The sequence below is a fragment of the Anomaloglossus baeobatrachus genome, chromosome 5 (genome assembly GCF_048569485.1).
Source record: "Anomaloglossus baeobatrachus isolate aAnoBae1 chromosome 5, aAnoBae1.hap1, whole genome shotgun sequence".
NCBI classification, from domain to species: domain Eukaryota; kingdom Metazoa; phylum Chordata; class Amphibia; order Anura; family Aromobatidae; genus Anomaloglossus; species Anomaloglossus baeobatrachus.
In genome coordinates, this window is record NC_134357.1 from 528,234,747 (window position 1) to 528,252,641 (window position 17,895).

A 17,895-nucleotide genomic window follows, 5' to 3' on the forward strand; every position below is an offset into this window, starting at 1 on the left:
AGGTGAGCCGGGGGACAGCGCAGGGGACCCGGGGAGCGTGACAGTATATAGTACAGTGCAGAGCCAGATAGCAATAGGCACCCTCATGTAGCATACAGCTTGTATATAGCACAGCCTGTATATAGCACAGTGCAGAGCCAGATAGCAATAGGCACCCTCATGTAACCCTCATGTAGCATACAGCTTGTATATAGCACAGCCTGTATATAGCACAGTGCAGAGCCAGATAGCAATAGGTACCCTCATGTAGCATACAGCTTGTATATAGCACAGCCTCTATATAGCACAGTGAAGAGCCAGATAGCAATAGGCACCCTCATGTAGCATACAGCTTGTATATAGCACAGCATGTATATAGCACAGTGCAGAGCCAGAAAGCAGTAGGCACCCTCATGTAGCATACAGCTTGTATATACTGTGTTTTTCGAAAAATAAGACACTGTCTTATAATTTTTTTGCCCCCCAAAAAAGCACTAGGGCTTATTTTTGGAGGAGGTCTTATTCTTGAAGAAACACGGTTGGGGGTAAGTTTACCCCCCAAAAAAGCAGACCCCCCCACTTCCCAGGAGACTCATACTCACCAGACCAGGACGTCTGCGTGGCTCCCAGGTCCTCCCTGTGATCTCCGGTCAGTGCTGCATGCTGTCCTACCCTTCTGCTGGCTGACACGCTGACACACACAGCAGATCGCACACACAGCAGATCACACACACAGCAGATCACACACACAGCAGATCACACACACAGCAGATCACACACACAGCAGATCACACACACACACACAGCAGATCACACACAGCAGATCACACACACAGCAGATCACACACACACAGCAGATCGCAGATATACACAGCAGATCGCAGGCACACACAGCAGATCGCAGGCACACACAGCCGATCACAGATATACACATCCGATCGCAGGCACACACAGCCGATCACAGATACACACATCCGATCGCAGGCACACACAGCCGATCACAGATACACACATCCGATCCCAGGCACACACAGCCGATCACAGATACACACATCCGATCACAGATACACACATCTGATCACAGGCACACACAGCCGATCACAGATACACACATCCGATCACAGATACACACATCCGATCACAGATACACACATCCGATCACAGATACACACAGCCGATCACAGATACACACATCCGATCACAGGCACACACAGCCGATCACAGATACACACATCCGATCACAGCCACACACAGCCGATCACAGATACACACAGCCGTACGCAGACACAGACAGCCGATTGCAGACACACACAGCAGATCACAGACACACACACATCACATCACATCCAGCACTTACGGCAGCAGGGAATGAGAGCAAGTCACGTGTCCGGCCGCAGGTCCTGTTCGTCGCGCTGCATCGCACTGCCTCTCAGGATTCTCCCGACGAGAAGAGATCGGTGTCGCTGGATGAGGTGAGTGTGTATGCGATCCAATGTGTGTGCGATCCGATGTTTGTGTGTGCGATCCGATGTTTGTGTGTGTGATTTGATGTTTGCGTGTGATTCGATGTTTGTGTGTGCGATCCGACTGTGTGTGCGATCCGACTGTGTGTGCGATCTGATGTTTGTGTGTGAGATCTGGTGTGTGTGTGAGATCTGATTGTGTGTGTGTGTGTGTGTGTGTGTGTGTGTGAGATCTGATGTGTGTGTGAAGCCCCACAGGTGTTGTATCGGTGCATACCTTCAGGGACTCCACGTAGCTGGTGCTGGTCACAGGTAGGGAATCTTCAGTTTTGATCGTGACGCCACTCTCAGTATTGCGGTCAGTGGGGACCGCCACTGCAGGTTAGGGGACGCCTGGGGCTGATGGTGGGTGCAGTCGGATATAGTAGCCTCCTGAGAGTGAGGCAAGCCCCAGGGCCCGGTGTGGGTTTGTAGTACCACAAGTCGCAGAATGACTCAAACACAGTCCAAGAAGTCTTTTAACGTGTTTACTCACTGTTTGGAGGTCACGGTGAGATGCCCGGGCGACACTGTGATAACCAGGTGGAACCAGGAATTCCAGGAGGCCGTTCTGAGGGTAGCTGTCCACTCGCCTTCCTTGCACTCTTTCTGTTTTAGGAGGATCCTTTGCTTGAAGCGTGGTAGGACCCCTCCAGGGAAGCTGTTACCACCCTGCTCCCCTCTCTCTGGCTCGTCTGCCGGCAGCGTGGCCTTGGTGGGATGGCTTCTGGCCCTGTCCCCTTATGGGCCTGGTGTGCTGCTTGGCTCAAGCTCTGTGTAGTCGTGGTGAGGGCATGAAGTACCCCCCCAACCTGTAGGTTAAGCAGCTCTGGATGATCTGCTGCCTGTTCTGGGGACCTAGTTCCCCTTGTGTGCTCGGATACTGGGATCTCCGTACTCAGCCACCCCTCTTTCTCTGGATGCTCTTCAGGCCGACCCACAGTACTCCGTTCTCCTCCGCTTTCAGCTACAGCACTCCTCAGGACCTGTCTGCACGGGAGCTTCCCTGCTCCCCCTCCATACACTTCAACTTCTTCCTCTCGACTCCCTCACTTCCTCTCTCTCTCTTCCCTGCTTCCTAGCAACCAGCCCCTGAACACACCCCTAGCTGGGAATTGAAAGTTAACCCCTTCTGGCTACCCAAGGGTCCCCTCTGGTGATGTGGGAGGCCTGGTCACTATATGTTTGTGTTTGCACCTCATCCTGGCCTTTGGAGATTACCTGGAAGCATTGCTCCCGCATGGGTGCAATACTCTGTGGTGCCTGACCAAGTCAGGGGCGCCACATTCCCCCTTAGTTATCATCAGCACGTCCTCGGGCTGCAAAGACAGGAGAAAGAAAAAAGGTAAATACAAACTTTTCCCACACAGGGGCAATTATTTACATTTAAACATACCAGGTACCATTCCACTACCAACCACCCACATGTCCGAACCCCACCCAAAAACCTCCAGGAGGTAGGTCGCCGGTCCTTTTGGTGACCAGGGCTGGGCCATCACATTCCCCAGACCTTTCCTCCAATCTTCCTCTCCTGAGGAGAGTGGTGTAAGGTAGGCCCCATAAACAGGCGTACCCGCTTCCGAGTGTTGGAGGGCAGGCCCCATAAACAGGCGTGCCCCCTTGTTGGTGCAGAGCCATGCCCCTCAACAGGCAAACTCTGTGGTTGATACCAAGGAGGTAACTTTTTACAATGCAAAAGTTTGTGGTTAAAGCCAGTTCATAACCGGTGGTCCATTTTTTAAAGTGCACGTGAACTAGTGCAAAGAAAACATTTTAAAGAGGTCTCACAATAGTCCTTGTGGGCACATTTCACTTAAACGTTACTTAACTATAAACAGGTTAAACATTACCTTTCAAACCGTCACTTTGAACTAAACTGTACTTTCTCTATAGCGTAATGGGAGCTGACCAAAGTTGCTGCGGGTTGATCTACGCAGTACTATACTGTCATCTGTCTGAGGTTGTGTCCTCCCACCCGATGTATGTGTCTCAATGTGAATAATGGGTGTACTGGGTACTGATACCAATGCGTGGTTTTCTGCTTCAGCTACATTTGGCACTTCTAGGTTCTGAACAGGTGCTTCTAGGTCTCTTACTTCTCTAGATTGAGTGAATGTAATGACTGGAATAACAACTGCTCCATTGTATTGAGGCCAACTTGCTGGAAAATCTCCAAGCGCAGTATGGATCATCCTTTCTTTTGGTTCTTGAACTGGCAAAGGGTTGGGAATTTCTTCAGGGATTCTTAGTTGTTCAGGACATTTCTTTAGGCGATCTCTAGAAACGACAGCTGTTGTTTTTCCTCCGTCTTTGCTGATAAGGCATGTCTTTTCATTGCTAAGCGTTGATGGTAATACGGTGTAGGGTTCTTCTTCCCAATGATTGTCAAGTTTATGACGCCTTCTCTTTCCCTTGAGAACTATATCTCCTGGCATCAAAGGAACAGCAGGTGCTTTTCGATTGTAGGCCTTTTCTTGTTTCTCACGCTGCTGAGTCAGGCTTCGCTCCACACACTCTTGTACTTTCTTGTATTGGGCTTGGCGGTTGGAATCCCAATCAGCACCTTGTTGATGGTCTTCAGGGGTCTCAACTCCCATTTCCAGATCTACTGGCAATCTCCCTGGTCTGGCCCTCATCAGGTATGCCGGTGTGCAGTTCGTGGAACTCACAGGGATGTTGTTATACATGTCCACTAGATCGGGTAGTTTTTCTGGCCACTGACTTCGTTCCTCCAATGGGAGCGTCTTCAGAAGATCGAGAATGATGTGGTTCATCTTCTCACACATGCCATTGGTCTGAGGATGGTAAGGCGTAGTACGGATCTTCTGGCAGCCGTATAGGTTACAAAACTCCTTAAACACTTCAGCTTCAAAGGCTGGTCCTTGGTCAGTGAGCACTTGATCTGGATAGCCATGTGGTCGACAGAAGTGTGTCTGGAAAGCTTTGGCTGCAGTTTGACCTGTCAAGTCCTTGACTGGTACTACCACCAGGAATCTGGAGTAGTGGTCAACCATAGTGAGAGCGTAGTTGTAGCCTTGTCTGCTGGGTGCCAACTTTACATGGTCCAGGGCCACGATCTCCAGGGGCCGTTTAGTTTGGATGGGCTGGAGTGGTGCTCTCTGGCGGTGCTGGTCTTTTCTTCTAAGATTGCAAGGCCCGCAGTTTCGACACCACTTCTCTAGGGCAGATCTCATGCCCACCCAGTAGAATCTTACTTTAAGTAGGGCCTCCAGTTTCTTCCAACCAAAGTGGCCTGCACCATTGTGATAGGCTTCTAGCACCATCCTCGTATCCTTCTGTGGTACAATCACTTGCCACACCTTCTCATGCGTCCTCGGGTCAATGATGCTCCTGTAAAGTTTGTCTTGATAGATGAATAATCGACCCCTCTCCTTCCATAGGTACTGTGCCTCAGGTGGGGCTCCTTTGTCAAGGCTGGCGCCAGGCTGGCTGATCAGTTTCTTTACCAAGCCTACCGCTGGATCATTTTCCTGGGTCTCCTTCCAGTTGTAGTGAGGTAGTGGGTTCAGGGTCACCTCTTGGCGGTTGGCACGCGACTGCCGACACTGTTTTGCTCCATGGCGATGGAACGCTGGCAGCTCAATCTCTTCAAGATCATCTTCATCTTCACCCTCGTCTGCTAGGTGAGGCATCCTGGACAGAGCATCTGCGTTGCCGTTCTTGCGGCCAGCTCGATACCTGACAGTAAAGTCATAATTCGCCAGTCGGGCTACCCAACGCTGCTCCATGGCACCCAATTTAGCAGTATCCAAGTGGGTCAGGGGGTTGTTGTCCGTGAAGACAGTGAATTTGGTGGCTGCCAGGTAGTGCTTGAACCGCTCTGTGATAGCCCATACCATGGCCAGGAACTCTAGCTTGAATGAGCTATAATTCTCTGGGTTTCTTTCGGTAGGCCTGAGCTTCCTGCTGGCGTAAGCAATCACACGCTCTTTGCCTCCCTGCACCTGTGAAAGCACTGCTCCCAGTCCCACATTACTGGCATCGGTGTACAGTACGAATGGCAGACCGTAGTCAGGGTAGGCTAGGATCTCTTCACCCGTCAAGGCCCCTTTCATTTGTCTGAAGGAGTGTTCTTCTGCTTCTCCCCAGTGAAATGGCGGGCCGGAGATCTTTCCTCTCTTCTTTGGGTGGCCTACCAGGAGCTCTTGCAAAGGCGCTGCCATTTTCGTGTAGCCCTTGATGAACCTTCTGTAGTAGCCTACCAAGCCAAGGAACTGACGTACCTCCCGGACGGTAGTAGGTGTGGGCCATTCCTGGATGACTGTGACCTTCTCTGGGTCCGGTGCTACTCCTTCTGCACTGACCACGTGACCTAGGTACTGGACCTTTGGCTTCAGTAGATGGCACTTGGATGGTTTCAACTTCATTCCATATCGGGATAGTGCTTCAAAGACTTCAGCCAGGTGTTTCAGGTGGTCCTCATAGGTCTTGGAGTACACGATGACATCATCCAGGTAGAGCAGGACGGTTTCAAAGTTGAGGTGCCCTAGGCAGCATTCCATAAGCCTCTGGAAGGTCCCGGGGGCATTGCAGAGTCCAAATGGCATGCTGTTGAACTCACAGAGGCCCATTGGGGTGGTGAAGGCCGTCTTCTCCCGATCTTCTTCTGCTACAGATACTTGCCAGTAGCCACTAGTAAGATCTAGGGTAGAAAAGTAGTTAGAGGCTTTCAAGGCAGCGAGGGATTCCTCTATCCTTGGCAAAGGGTAGGCATCCTTGTGTGTTATCTGATTTATCCGTCTGTAATCCACACACATCCTCATCGTGCCATCCTTCTTTCTTACCAGGACCAGGGGAGCTGCCCAGGGGCTGCAACTGTCCATTATGACTCCTGCCTCCTTCATGTCCTTCAGCATGTCCTTTGTGCGCTGGTAATGGGCTGGTGGAATAGGCCTATGTCTTTCCTTAATGGGAGGATGACTGCCTGTGGGTATGTGATGTTGCACCCCTTTGATCCTACCAAAGTCTAGTGGGTTCTTACTAAAGACCTGCTCGTATTCCTGCACGACCCTGTAAACCCCATGTTTCTGGTAGTCGGGTGTAGAGTCAGTCCCCACGTGTAGTTTCTGGCACCAGTCCTCTAACTGCTTTTGGGAGGTCTCGCCCTCTTTTGAGTCAGCTTGTGTCAGGGGACCTACAGGTGTTATGGCGTCATCTGAGCATGTAAACAGTTTGGCTATGGTAGCGTACCTTGGTAGTCTGGCTTCCTCCTCCCCACAGTTCAACACTCGTACAGGCACTCGTCCCTTGTGTACATCAACTACCCCCCTGGCTGTCAGAATCGTGGGCCAGTGGTCCGAATGAGTGGGCTCTAGTACAGCCTGGTAATCTTGTCCTCTGAGACCTACCGCTGCTCTACACCACATCATCATTTCACTCCGTGGGGGTATCACAATGGGGTTAGCATCCATCACCCGTACACTACCAATCTCACCGCCAGTCTGTTTTACCTGTTGCTTCCTCAGAATGATTCGGATCTCCTTTTGCAAGGCTCTTTGCGACCTGCCGTCAGCACCTTCAACAATCTGGTGAAGCAACAACAACACTTCCCCTAGGCAATTTTCTATGACATTAGTGCCTAAAATCATTTGCGGGTTCCTTTCTCTAATATCAGTGTCCACAACAATCAGTCCTTGTCCCTTCATTTCCTGCCTTCCCACCTTTATGGTTACCTCTTTGACCCCGATCTGGTCTATAGGTTGTCCGTTGGCAGCATAGATGGTGAGGGAGGGGTCCGGTGGTCGGAGATCGTCGTCCGACCAAAACCTACGATAAAGGACATACGGGATCGTGGTGACCTGAGAGCCGGTGTCCAATAATGCCGGGGTAGGGATCCCGTCCAGGACAATGGACAGGACAGGACGTCCACCCATGTACTGATCACAGCAGCGACCTGGGCCTGATCTTCTTAATCCTGAGGACTGGCCCCCGGCCCCAGGTTTGGCTCGTTTAAAGGACAGGCCCTTGCATAGTGTCCTGCCTCCTGGCAACGACGACAGATGGGTTGTCCAGATGAGTCATAGCGATCACTGCTCCTGCCTCGGGTTGGGGGACCTCTTCTCCTCCGCATCCAAGGGACGTCCTCTGGGTTGTCAGCTAGCAGGATCCGATGAGGGACTTTGGTCTCTGAGGGCAACTGCATTGCTTTCAGGATTTGTGCGACGTCCTTAGTGAGCTGTTGCACCTGGGAGGATAGTGTATTTATGGTCTCTGCTGACGCGTTGAGTCCTTTTGCAGTTACCAGGGACTGCGAGGAGGATTCCGCTCCTGCAGCCGTGGAACTGGCAGGCCATGCTGGTGCGACGGGGTCTGTGTCCACAGGAGGTTGGAGTGCTTTCACTGCCCTGTCTTTCAGAATGGCAAAGTCCACGTCAGGGTGTTCCAGGGACCACAGCTTCATCTGCTTCCCATCCTCAGGAGAGCGCAGGCCCCGCAAGAATTGTTCCTTCATCATCCGGTTTCCTTCCTGATCACTGACAGGGTCCACCAGCTTGAGAGCCCGTAGTGCAGCCTGCAGCCTGAGGGCATAGTCTCTTATACTATCTTGGGGCTTCTGACGGCAGTTATAGAAGTCCGTCCTCAGCTCTCCCTCTGTGCGGTGTTCAAAAGCAGCTGCTAGTTTGGCAAAGATGGTCTCAACAGAGCTCCGGTCATCATTGGTCCAGGACTCAGCTTCCAATTCTGCTGCCTCAGTCAATTGTCCCAGCACCACAGCGGCCCTCTGCTTACCAGTCATCGCGTGCATGTCTAGCAGGGTGCTGATCTTCTTCTTAAACCCGGTCAGCGTGTCTATTTTACCGGCGTATTGGGGCAGCCATTGTGCTCCTGGGACATACAGCAAGGAAACTGGCATTATGGGGGAGATTTCAGCCGGCGCGGCTGCGACCGCGGCACCGGCACCAGGCGCTGCTGCGTCCAGCGCGACGGGGGCTGGCATCGCTTGGGCTGCGTCGCCCTGACCAGGGGCATTACCTCCTGCAGCGTCCATTTTTCTTCAAAAATCCCCGCGCCCCCTTTCCACTTCCTGGGTCAGAACGCTCTCCGAATTGTGGGGGTTCTGGGGCGGCCACACCTCTTCGTGGGCGGTGCTCTTCTCCCTCGCGCGGGCTGCAGCGCGCGCTTTTGAAGATGGCAATATGGCGGCGGTTCAATTTTTGCGGTCGGACCTCTGAGGCACACGGTCACCTGTCTGAACAGGTCTAGTCCAAATCCTGTTCGTGACGCCAGAAGTTGTGAAGCCCCACAGGTGTTGTATCGGTGCATACCTTCAGGGACTCCACGTAGCTGGTGCTGGTCACAGGTAGGGAATCTTCAGTTTTGATCGTGACGCCACTCTCAGTATTGCGGTCAGTGGGGACCGCCACTGCAGGTTAGGGGACGCCTGGGGCTGATGGTGGGTGCAGTCGGATATAGTAGCCTCCTGAGAGTGAGGCAAGCCCCAGGGCCCGGTGTGGGTTTGTAGTACCACAAGTCGCAGAATGACTCAAACACAGTCCAAGAAGTCTTTTAACGTGTTTACTCACTGTTTGGAGGTCACGGTGAGATGCCCGGGCGACACTGTGATAACCAGGTGGAACCAGGAATTCCAGGAGGCCGTTCTGAGGGTAGCTGTCCACTCGCCTTCCTTGCACTCTTTCTGTTTTAGGAGGATCCTTTGCTTTAAGCGTGGTAGGACCCCTCCAGGGAAGCTGTTACCACCCTGCTCCCCTCTCTCTGGCTCGTCTGCCGGCAGCGTGGCCTTGGTGGGATGGCTTCTGGCCCTGTCCCCTTATGGGCCTGGTGTGCTGCTTGGCTCAAGCTCTGTGTAGTCGTGGTGAGGGCATGAAGTACCCCCCCAACCTGTAGGTTAAGCAGCTCTGGATGATCTGCTGCCTGTTCTGGGGACCTAGTTCCCCTTGTGTGCTCGGATACTGGGATCTCCGTACTCAGCCACCCCTCTTTCTCTGGATGCTCTTCAGGCCGACCCACAGTACTCCGTTCTCCTCCGCTTTCAGCTACAGCACTCCTCAGGACCTGTCTGCACGGGAGCTTCCCTGCTCCCCCTCCATACACTTCAACTTCTTCCTCTCGACTCCCTCACTTCCTCTCTCTCTCTGCCCTGCTTCCTAGCAACCAGCCCCTGAACACACCCCTAGCTGGGAATTGAAAGTTAACCCCTTCTGGCTACCCAAGGGTCCCCTCTGGTGATGTGGGAGGCCTGGTCACTATATGTTTGTGTGTGCACCTCATCCTGGCCTTTGGAGATTACCTGGAAGCATTGCTCCCGCATGGGTGCAATACTCTGTGGTGCCTGACCAAGTCAGGGGCGCCACATGTGCAAGTGTGTGATCACTGCAGGTCCTGCCGCTCAGTGTCGGGTGAGTGTAATTGCCGGGTGCCGCTGTCTATAATGAAGTGTCCTGCAGTATCTGTATCTTTTTTAGCTGCATGGACACTTCATTATTGATCCGCGACTATGGCTTATTTTCGGGGGAGGGCTTATATTTAAGCCTTTCTCCGAAAATGCTGAAAATCCCTGCTAGGGCTTATTTTGGGGGGAGGTCTTATTTTTGGAAAAACACGGTACCACAGCCTGTATATAGCACAGTGCAGAGCCAGATAGCAATAGGCACCCTCATGTAGCATACAGCTTGTATATAGCACAGCCTGTATATAGCACAGTGCAGAGCCAGATAGCAATAGGCACCCTCATGTAACCCTCATGTAGCATACAGCTTGTATATAGCACAGCCTGTATATAGCACAGTGCAGAGCCAGATAGCAATAGGTACCCTCATGTAGCATACAGCTTGTGTATAGCACAGCCTGTATATAGCACAGTGCAGAGCCAGAATGCAGTAGGCAAGTAGGCACCCTCATGTAGCATACAGCTTGTATATAGCACAGCCTGTATATAGCACAGTGCAGAGCCAGATAGTAATAGGCACCCTCATGTAGCATACAGCTTGTATATAGCACAGCCTGTATATAGCACAGTGCAGAGCCAGATAGCAATAGGCACCCTCATGTAGCATACAGCTTGTATATAGGCTATATACAAGCTGTATGCTACATGAGGCTGCCTATTGATATGTGGCTCTGCACTGTGCTATATACAAGCTGTGCTATATAATATAGCACAGCCTGTATACAACACAGTGCAGAGCCAGATAGCAGTAGGCACCCTCATGTAGTTTACAGTGATTAATTCTTCTCCTCGTTCCCCCACTGATACGGTCTCCACGGCGCGTCCATTGCTGTCGCTCGCTCTGACCTCTCAGCAGGCGCACAGTGATGACGTCACCGCGCTCTGCTGCAGAGCTGTCAGAACGCCGACAGTTACAGCGGGGAGAATGATAAGAGAGGGAGCGCGCCGCTCACTCTCTCATCATTGCTCTGAATTGTATCGGCACCTGCGATGCCAATACAATTGAAAACACGATCCTCGGCGGGGGGGCAGTGACAGCGCGGCCACCGGGCCCCCCTGAGTAGCGGTGCGCCACTCCTGACACCGCGAGTGGGCCCCGGCTTTTGACAGGGTTTTCCGGGTGCTGGCGCCGGCCCTGGGTGCATAGCCCTATGTATGTGTGGGGTGCAGAGCCCGATGTGTGTGTGGGGTGCAGAGCCCGATGTGTGTGTGGGGTGCAGAGCCCGATGTGTGTGTGGGATGCAGAACCCAATGTGTGTGTGGGGTGCAGAGCCCGATGTGTGTGTGGGGTGCAGAGCCCGATGTGTGTGTGGGATGCAGAGCCCTATGTGTGTGTGGGGTGCAGAAACCGATGTGTGTGTGGGGTGCAGAGCCCTATGTGTGTGTGGGGTGCAGAGCCCTATGTGTGTGTGGGGTGCAGAGCCCTATGTGTGTGTGGGGTGCAGAGCCCTATGTGTGTGTGGGGTGCAGAGCCCTATGTGGTGTGGGGTGCAGAGCCCGATATGGGGCTGTTATTTCCAATGCAAGAGTGATAACAGGTCAGGTGCTGGAGCAGAATACTGACAGGGAATGTGTGTGCAGAGGGCTAGCAGAGGGCGAGGCTGGACAGTGAGGCCGGGCGGTGGCAGCTCTGACTGTGGGGTTTAGCACAGGAAGAGGTCAGTTTGCTGGAGCTGAATGTAAACAAAGAGCTGCAGAGAATAAAGGGATAATTCAAGAGGAACAAAAGTTAGAAAACAAAAAATAACAATGTAGGGGTGTTTTATATAACAATACAGCACAGATTAGCTTACCAAAAAATTTTTGAGTTTATGTCGGACAACTCCTTTAACTGTGTATGGTGGTGGATTGTGGTTGTTTACTGGCAATGACCTCCTCCTTACCTGGGATGCATACCGCACCTCTGGTGAGGTGCAGTACCCTGTGGAAACTTAAGCCTCAGGGGCACCACACTTGAGGCATTAGAATTAATTTTCCGTCCAGAAGTTACAGCTCTTTCTAGAATCCTTCCTAACTCCTGGCATTAGAAGATGTTGATCCTTATTTGTCCAGATCTCTAAAGCCAAATGATAGCATATGTAGAAAGTGCTGATAACTTACAAAATAATTTGAAGAAAAATATTATCCATATGATGTGCCTCTAAGAGAAAGCAAAGGGTATTGCATTTCTAGAATCCTGGCAATTTTTTGGTTAAATCTTCCTTATCCCTTCTCTAGAAAACCTAACCAGAGGGATCTGTCCAAGGAAATCTCTGTCTCCCAAATCGCAGCAAAAAAATGAAAAGAAAGCTGTTCAAACTCCCAAAAGTAAAGTGCTGAAATAACGTAGCGCCTTGCGCAGATTAAGAACATAGCTGAATACATTTTAATCTAACAATGACAAAAAAAATCTATAAAACACGCAATACAAAACTTTATCAAGCGTTTAGATTTTTTGAATTTTTTTTCATGATTTAACCATGCTACTTTTTTTTCATTTGATTAGGTTCCTTACAAGCCAAATTTCACATTGGTATAATAATTGTTAGATTGTTATTATTCTTTGATAGAAATGCGCGAACCCGTAGTTCGGTGTTCGTTACCTAAAAACAGACTTCGGGTGCTCGGGAATGCTGTGTTCGGCCCTGTGCGAGCCGCTTACAGTGTATAAACGGCTCATACTGGGAGTAACAACAGCGTTATCAGATGTAGTGTGCACCAAACAAAAATTATGGAGAAAAATACCACCCACCCGCTTCTGGAAGTGTTCTGTTTATAGCTGGCTGCATATGGGCGATGAGCCAAACTACCAATCAGTGACTTCAAATGAAGTTCATGTCAAGTCCGGCTCCTAAGCAGAACTTTTTCTAAAGTCTGGCTGAACCGAACTTCAACTGGTCCGTTCACCTCTATTCATTGATAGAGATGAATACTTAGAACATACAACATACCCGGAGGGATAATCCGTGCCATAATTTGTACATGGAGCAAGCCATATACAGAAAATAGAATAGAAACAAGAACATTTCTGTACAACGGCAAAATAGTTACAAAAATACAAAATTTATTAACACTTATTCAAAATGGTAACAAGCAAGACAAAATTTAATACAAACTTCGTGTAGAGGAACTTATTTTGGAGAACCAGCAGGTGGCAACCTCTCTCCACAAATCAGCAGAAAAACATTGGTTATAATTTGTATAGACTAGGGAAATAGTGTTTGTTGCCAAAAAACTCACAAAACCAAGTCTCCAAAATAATGTAAGTTCTATGTATAAAGCGGCTATTGCATATCTATAGCAAACTTATACATACAGAATAGCGTCGCAAATAGTAAACCGGAGAAAAGGCTGAGAAACAGATACAGCCAAATATACAAAAACCACCAGACTTAGATGAAAATAATTGTATATGTTATTTACCTAACTCGTGGAGCAAGAATCCAAGAAACCCCAACCTATAGGTTTCGATGTTATCCTTCTTTCGGGGGTTGTCCAAAATAAGTTCCTCTACACTAAATTTTTATTAAATTATGTCTTGCTTGTTACCATTTTGATTAAGTGTTAATAAATGTTGTATTTTTGTAACTACTTTGCCGTTGTACAGAATTTGTCTTGTTTCTATTGCTAGAGATGAGTGGACCCATTGAACTTTGGGTTCAGCTGGACTTTAGAAAAAGTTCTAGTTGGGACCCGGATTTGTCCTGAACAACATTGAAACTCACTGAATAGTCAGTTCGGCTCTCGGCCAACATACGGCCAGCCATATGCAGAAGACTTCCAGGGGAGGGTGAGTTTTTCTTTTTTTTTTTTTTGTGCAGACTACATCCGATAATGCTGATTTTACCCACAATGTGAGCCATTCAAACACTACAAGCGGTGCGCGCTGGGCCGAGCGATGCTCACTCAAGTGGTTTGTATATGGTAAGCATGCAAACTCCAAACTTGAACACTGACCTTTTACTAAAGTCCTTGTTTGGTACGAACACCAAACTTTACTGTTCAGATACGCTCTCTCTATTCATTGATACATTTTTATTCTACTGTCTGGTATTTGTGTTCAAACAGAATACAAAGAGATGTCATTTAGTGCATATTTTTATATACAAAAAAATCTTATGTTTGTTTTTGAGATGGACACCAATGGTTATTATAAATTTGAGGTGGAGTTCAAATCTAGCCAAGCCCCAGATAAAGTCACAGTGGTGAAACGCAAATTGGGCTTTACTGGATGTTTTATGTGCTGTTTTTTATTGATCTTTTGTCAGTACAATAACATACCTTGATGAAGGAAGCTCAGTATCACAGTAGTTTCCTATACTTGGACTTTATGGTCTATTTTCTCTAGTCGATAAGAAGGAAAAGCTGACAAGTACAATATAAGAAGGTATAACCTGTTCTGTGAATATAGCAACACCTTAGAGGTGGACTCACTTGATTCTTGAACTTGAATCTGTTTAGCTAAATCCTTTGTCTGCACAAGACACTTCATTATTTCTGCAATTCTCTCTCTTCTGTGCTGCTGAGTCTTCTGTTAGTGTCCCTATAAGACCAAGTCCAGTCTTTCTGGTCAAAAATCATTTTTATGAAACAGGCACCATTCTATGTGCGGTTAGAGCCAAGTGTGAATTTCTGTACAGTAACAGCAGAGTCCCTTCATCCTGACTTTTCAGTTTTACAGAAAAAAGTTTCGACTAACATCAAAGAGGTTTGTGATAAATGACACAAAAATGCTACATTAATGCCATGATATATCTCTGAGCTGTGTGCGTTTGATGGTTGTGATGACTAAAGATGAGTGAACCTGATGTTCGGAGTTTGGGTTTGAACACAGACTACAATAAAAAAAAAACAGAGTTCGGGTTCAAAGTTCGAGTGAGTTACGAGAACACACCACTCAAGCGAGCAACGCTTTGCTTGGGTATGAGTGATGCTCAGCCCTGTGCGAGCTGCGTGTAGTGTTTGAGTGGCTCACACTGGGGGTAAAATCAGTGTGATCAGATGTAGTGTGCACACAAAAAAAAATTGAAAAATTGAAAAACTCTGCCCACCTGCCCTGGAAGTGTTCTGCTTATGGCTGGTAGCATGTGTGTGGAGGCACAAACTGCCCAATTACTGTTTTCCATTGAGGTTTGAGTCAAGTCAGAGTCACACACTGAACTTTATCTAAAGTTTGACTGTACCTGCCGAACCGAACTTCTAAAGGTTCGCTCATCTCTAGTGGTGACTCCACTTCAATAATTCCATGATGTTCTCGATCCTATCTCTAGCAATTCACTGACTGAGTTCAGTTACATATTACAGTATAAATCAGGGGTGGGGAACCTCCGGCCCGCGGGCCTTATGCGGCCCGTGGCAACTTTTTATGCTGCCCCCGGGCACATTCCCGGGGACCTCTGTGCTCTGGCGGCAGCCGCGCTTTCCCGGCTGCTGGCCCTTTAAATCCCACTGCCTTATTACCTGAGGGTAGATGCTAAAATGTATGGGCTCTACCCAGATCCTGACTTCCAGGACCTGACTGCAGCCCATACATTCTAGGCTTAACCCCGGCCTGTGCTAGTGTGTTCTGGTGGGCGGGGTAAGCAGCATGCTGCGATAATGTCACAGAATAGCTGCAGCAGATTACCGGCCTGCCGGGCCTGTGCTGTGCTGTGTGTGTGACTCCTCCCCCACTCCAGTACTGTGAGTGCTCAACACATCGCTGCCCCCCCCTCCCGCTCAGTGCTGTGTACCCCCTTGTGCAGTGTGCTGCCACCCAGTGCTCTGCCCGTGCTGCCACCCAGTGCTCTGCCCATGCTGCCACCCAGTGCTCTGCCCGTGCTGCCACCCAGTGCTCTGCCCGTGCTGCCACCAAGTGCTCTGCCCGTGCTGCCACCCAGTGCTCTGTCCGTGCTGCCACCAAGTGCTCTGCCCGTGCTGCCACCCAGTGCTCTGTCCGTGCTGCCACCCAGTGCTCTGTCCGTGCTGCCACCCAGTGCTCTGTCCGTGCTGCCACCCAGTGCTCTGCCCGTGCTGCCACCAAGTGCTCTGCCCGTGCTGCCACCCAGTGCTCTGTCCGTGCTGCCACCCAGTGCTCTGTCCGTGCTGCCACCCAGTGCTCTGTCCGTTCTGCCACCCAGTGCTCTGTCTGTGCTGCAACCTAGTGTTGTACTTGTCCCCAGTCATGTCTGTGCCACCGCCAGGGCTGTCCATGCCCCCCTAGTGACGTATATGCCCCAGCCCCTCATGTGATGTGTACTCCCAGTGTCTCCTGTAATTTATGCGCCCCAGCGTCTCCTGTGATGTATAAGCCCACAGCATCTCCATACCGAGACAAACCTGGAAAAGCAGCTGTGAGAACCAAGATGATCAATATCACCAAACAACACAGCCGCACCAAAGAGAAGCAGCTCCAGCCACAACTGTAGGGGTGAGTTAATTAATCGTTTGACCAAATATAACAGGGTAGTTTTCAAGTTGATAATTTTGTGCGGCCCCCAAAGGTTAGTAGGAAATTCCAAATGGCCCCCGGCAGTAAAAAGGTTCCCCACCCCTGGTATAAATAATTAAAAATTGGTTCACAGAAATATACCTTCTAAAGCATTATACTTTATTAGATATTAAAAAGCAAATGCGCTAATATCAAAGAGAACAAACAACCCAAAAATCTATAAATACAGACTAATGTAGCACCCATGGGGCAAGGGGTTAACTTTACTCGTCACCGGGCCTGGTGATGTCAGGTCTGGGGATGTCACTGGTGGCTCTTGCCCGGTTTTGTGACCCCGAGGAGTACAATAAAGAAGAAGGGAAGGGTGATGGTAGAGGGTTTGTCTTGTGACGCCACCTGCGGTACGCGGCCAGGAATTAGCCGCTGTTGCTGTCGCTGTCCTCCGGGGCGGATGGTAGTGGCAGCAAAGGTGGTTCTGCTCCCCACAGGTGGAGCGGGCCCCGGGGAGGATGATGGGCTGGTAGTCTATGGTGTTGTACACTGGGAAGCAGGGCTGAGGATGCCGACAGTACCGGGATGACACAGGCTGGTAGTTTCCTTTTACCTTTTACTGGTCAGTTGTTATAGTCCCAGGATACAGTGGTCCGGTCAACAAGGAAGCAGTGAGAAGTCCCTTCTCTGCCAGGTATGTTGTAAGCCTCCTTTAGTGCGCTCTGAATGTTGATCGCTGTGGCCTTGAGCAGCACAGCGTCCCTCTTCTTAGGTGCAATTTGCCTTGTCCCATGTGGTGGGTAGCGTGAGCCAGGCATGGGGCCCGCCAGTACTCCTGCGGCCCCGGGCTCTATTATGCTACTGTGCCTTGGGAGTCTCTGTTGGGCCAGGCGGCGTGGAACCTCCTGCCCTCCAGGTTTACTGCTGGGCCGTTAGTACCCGACAGTCGAGGACCCCGGTGTCCTGATTCAGCGCTCGATCATGGAAAGCTTGAGACAGCTCTCTAACAGCGACTGTTCTCTTTCACTGCTACCAAAGTTCTGAGTTCTCTCTTCCTGTTTCACTTTTTCTAACCCCTCCCCAGCCCAGAAAGCACAGGGAAGCTCGCCCCAAACAGGACTTGAGCTCCCCCTTCTGGCCTGAATTAGGAAGTGTTGTGTGTGTGATTGTACCTGGCATAGAGGTCTCCCTGCTGCTTCCAGGCATAGCATTGCCCTCCGGTGAGGAGAACAACGCCACTGTGGCTCCCATGACCACTGGGGTGCCACACTACCACAGAACATGGAGCAATGAGGAGTGAGGCACTGGATAGCACCTATAAAGTGTATATCATATTAATGCCTATAGTCCTATGATGAATTAGAAATATTGGGCTATATAAATATCGTCAATAAATTTGCGCCATTTTTTGTATTTGGAGGTATGACATTCGAGCCGTGGAGATATTTGTTCATGACATCAACACAATGTGGTTGGAGTTAAAATTCAGTATGAATTGTGATTTACAAAAAATTAGTTTTTGAGATACTGTGGTTATAAAAGATTGTAATATCCTACTAACTGATCTCCACTGTAAATCGACTAAT

At 49.9% G+C, this 17,895-nt stretch overlaps 1 protein-coding gene across 1 annotated transcript in view; it reads left to right on the forward strand.

Moving 5' to 3' along the window:
• LOC142312163 (uncharacterized) overlaps nt 1-17,895 on the forward strand; it is a 196,729-nt gene that overhangs the window by 89,682 nt on the left and 89,152 nt on the right. The gene's annotated exons all lie outside the window — the stretch shown is intronic.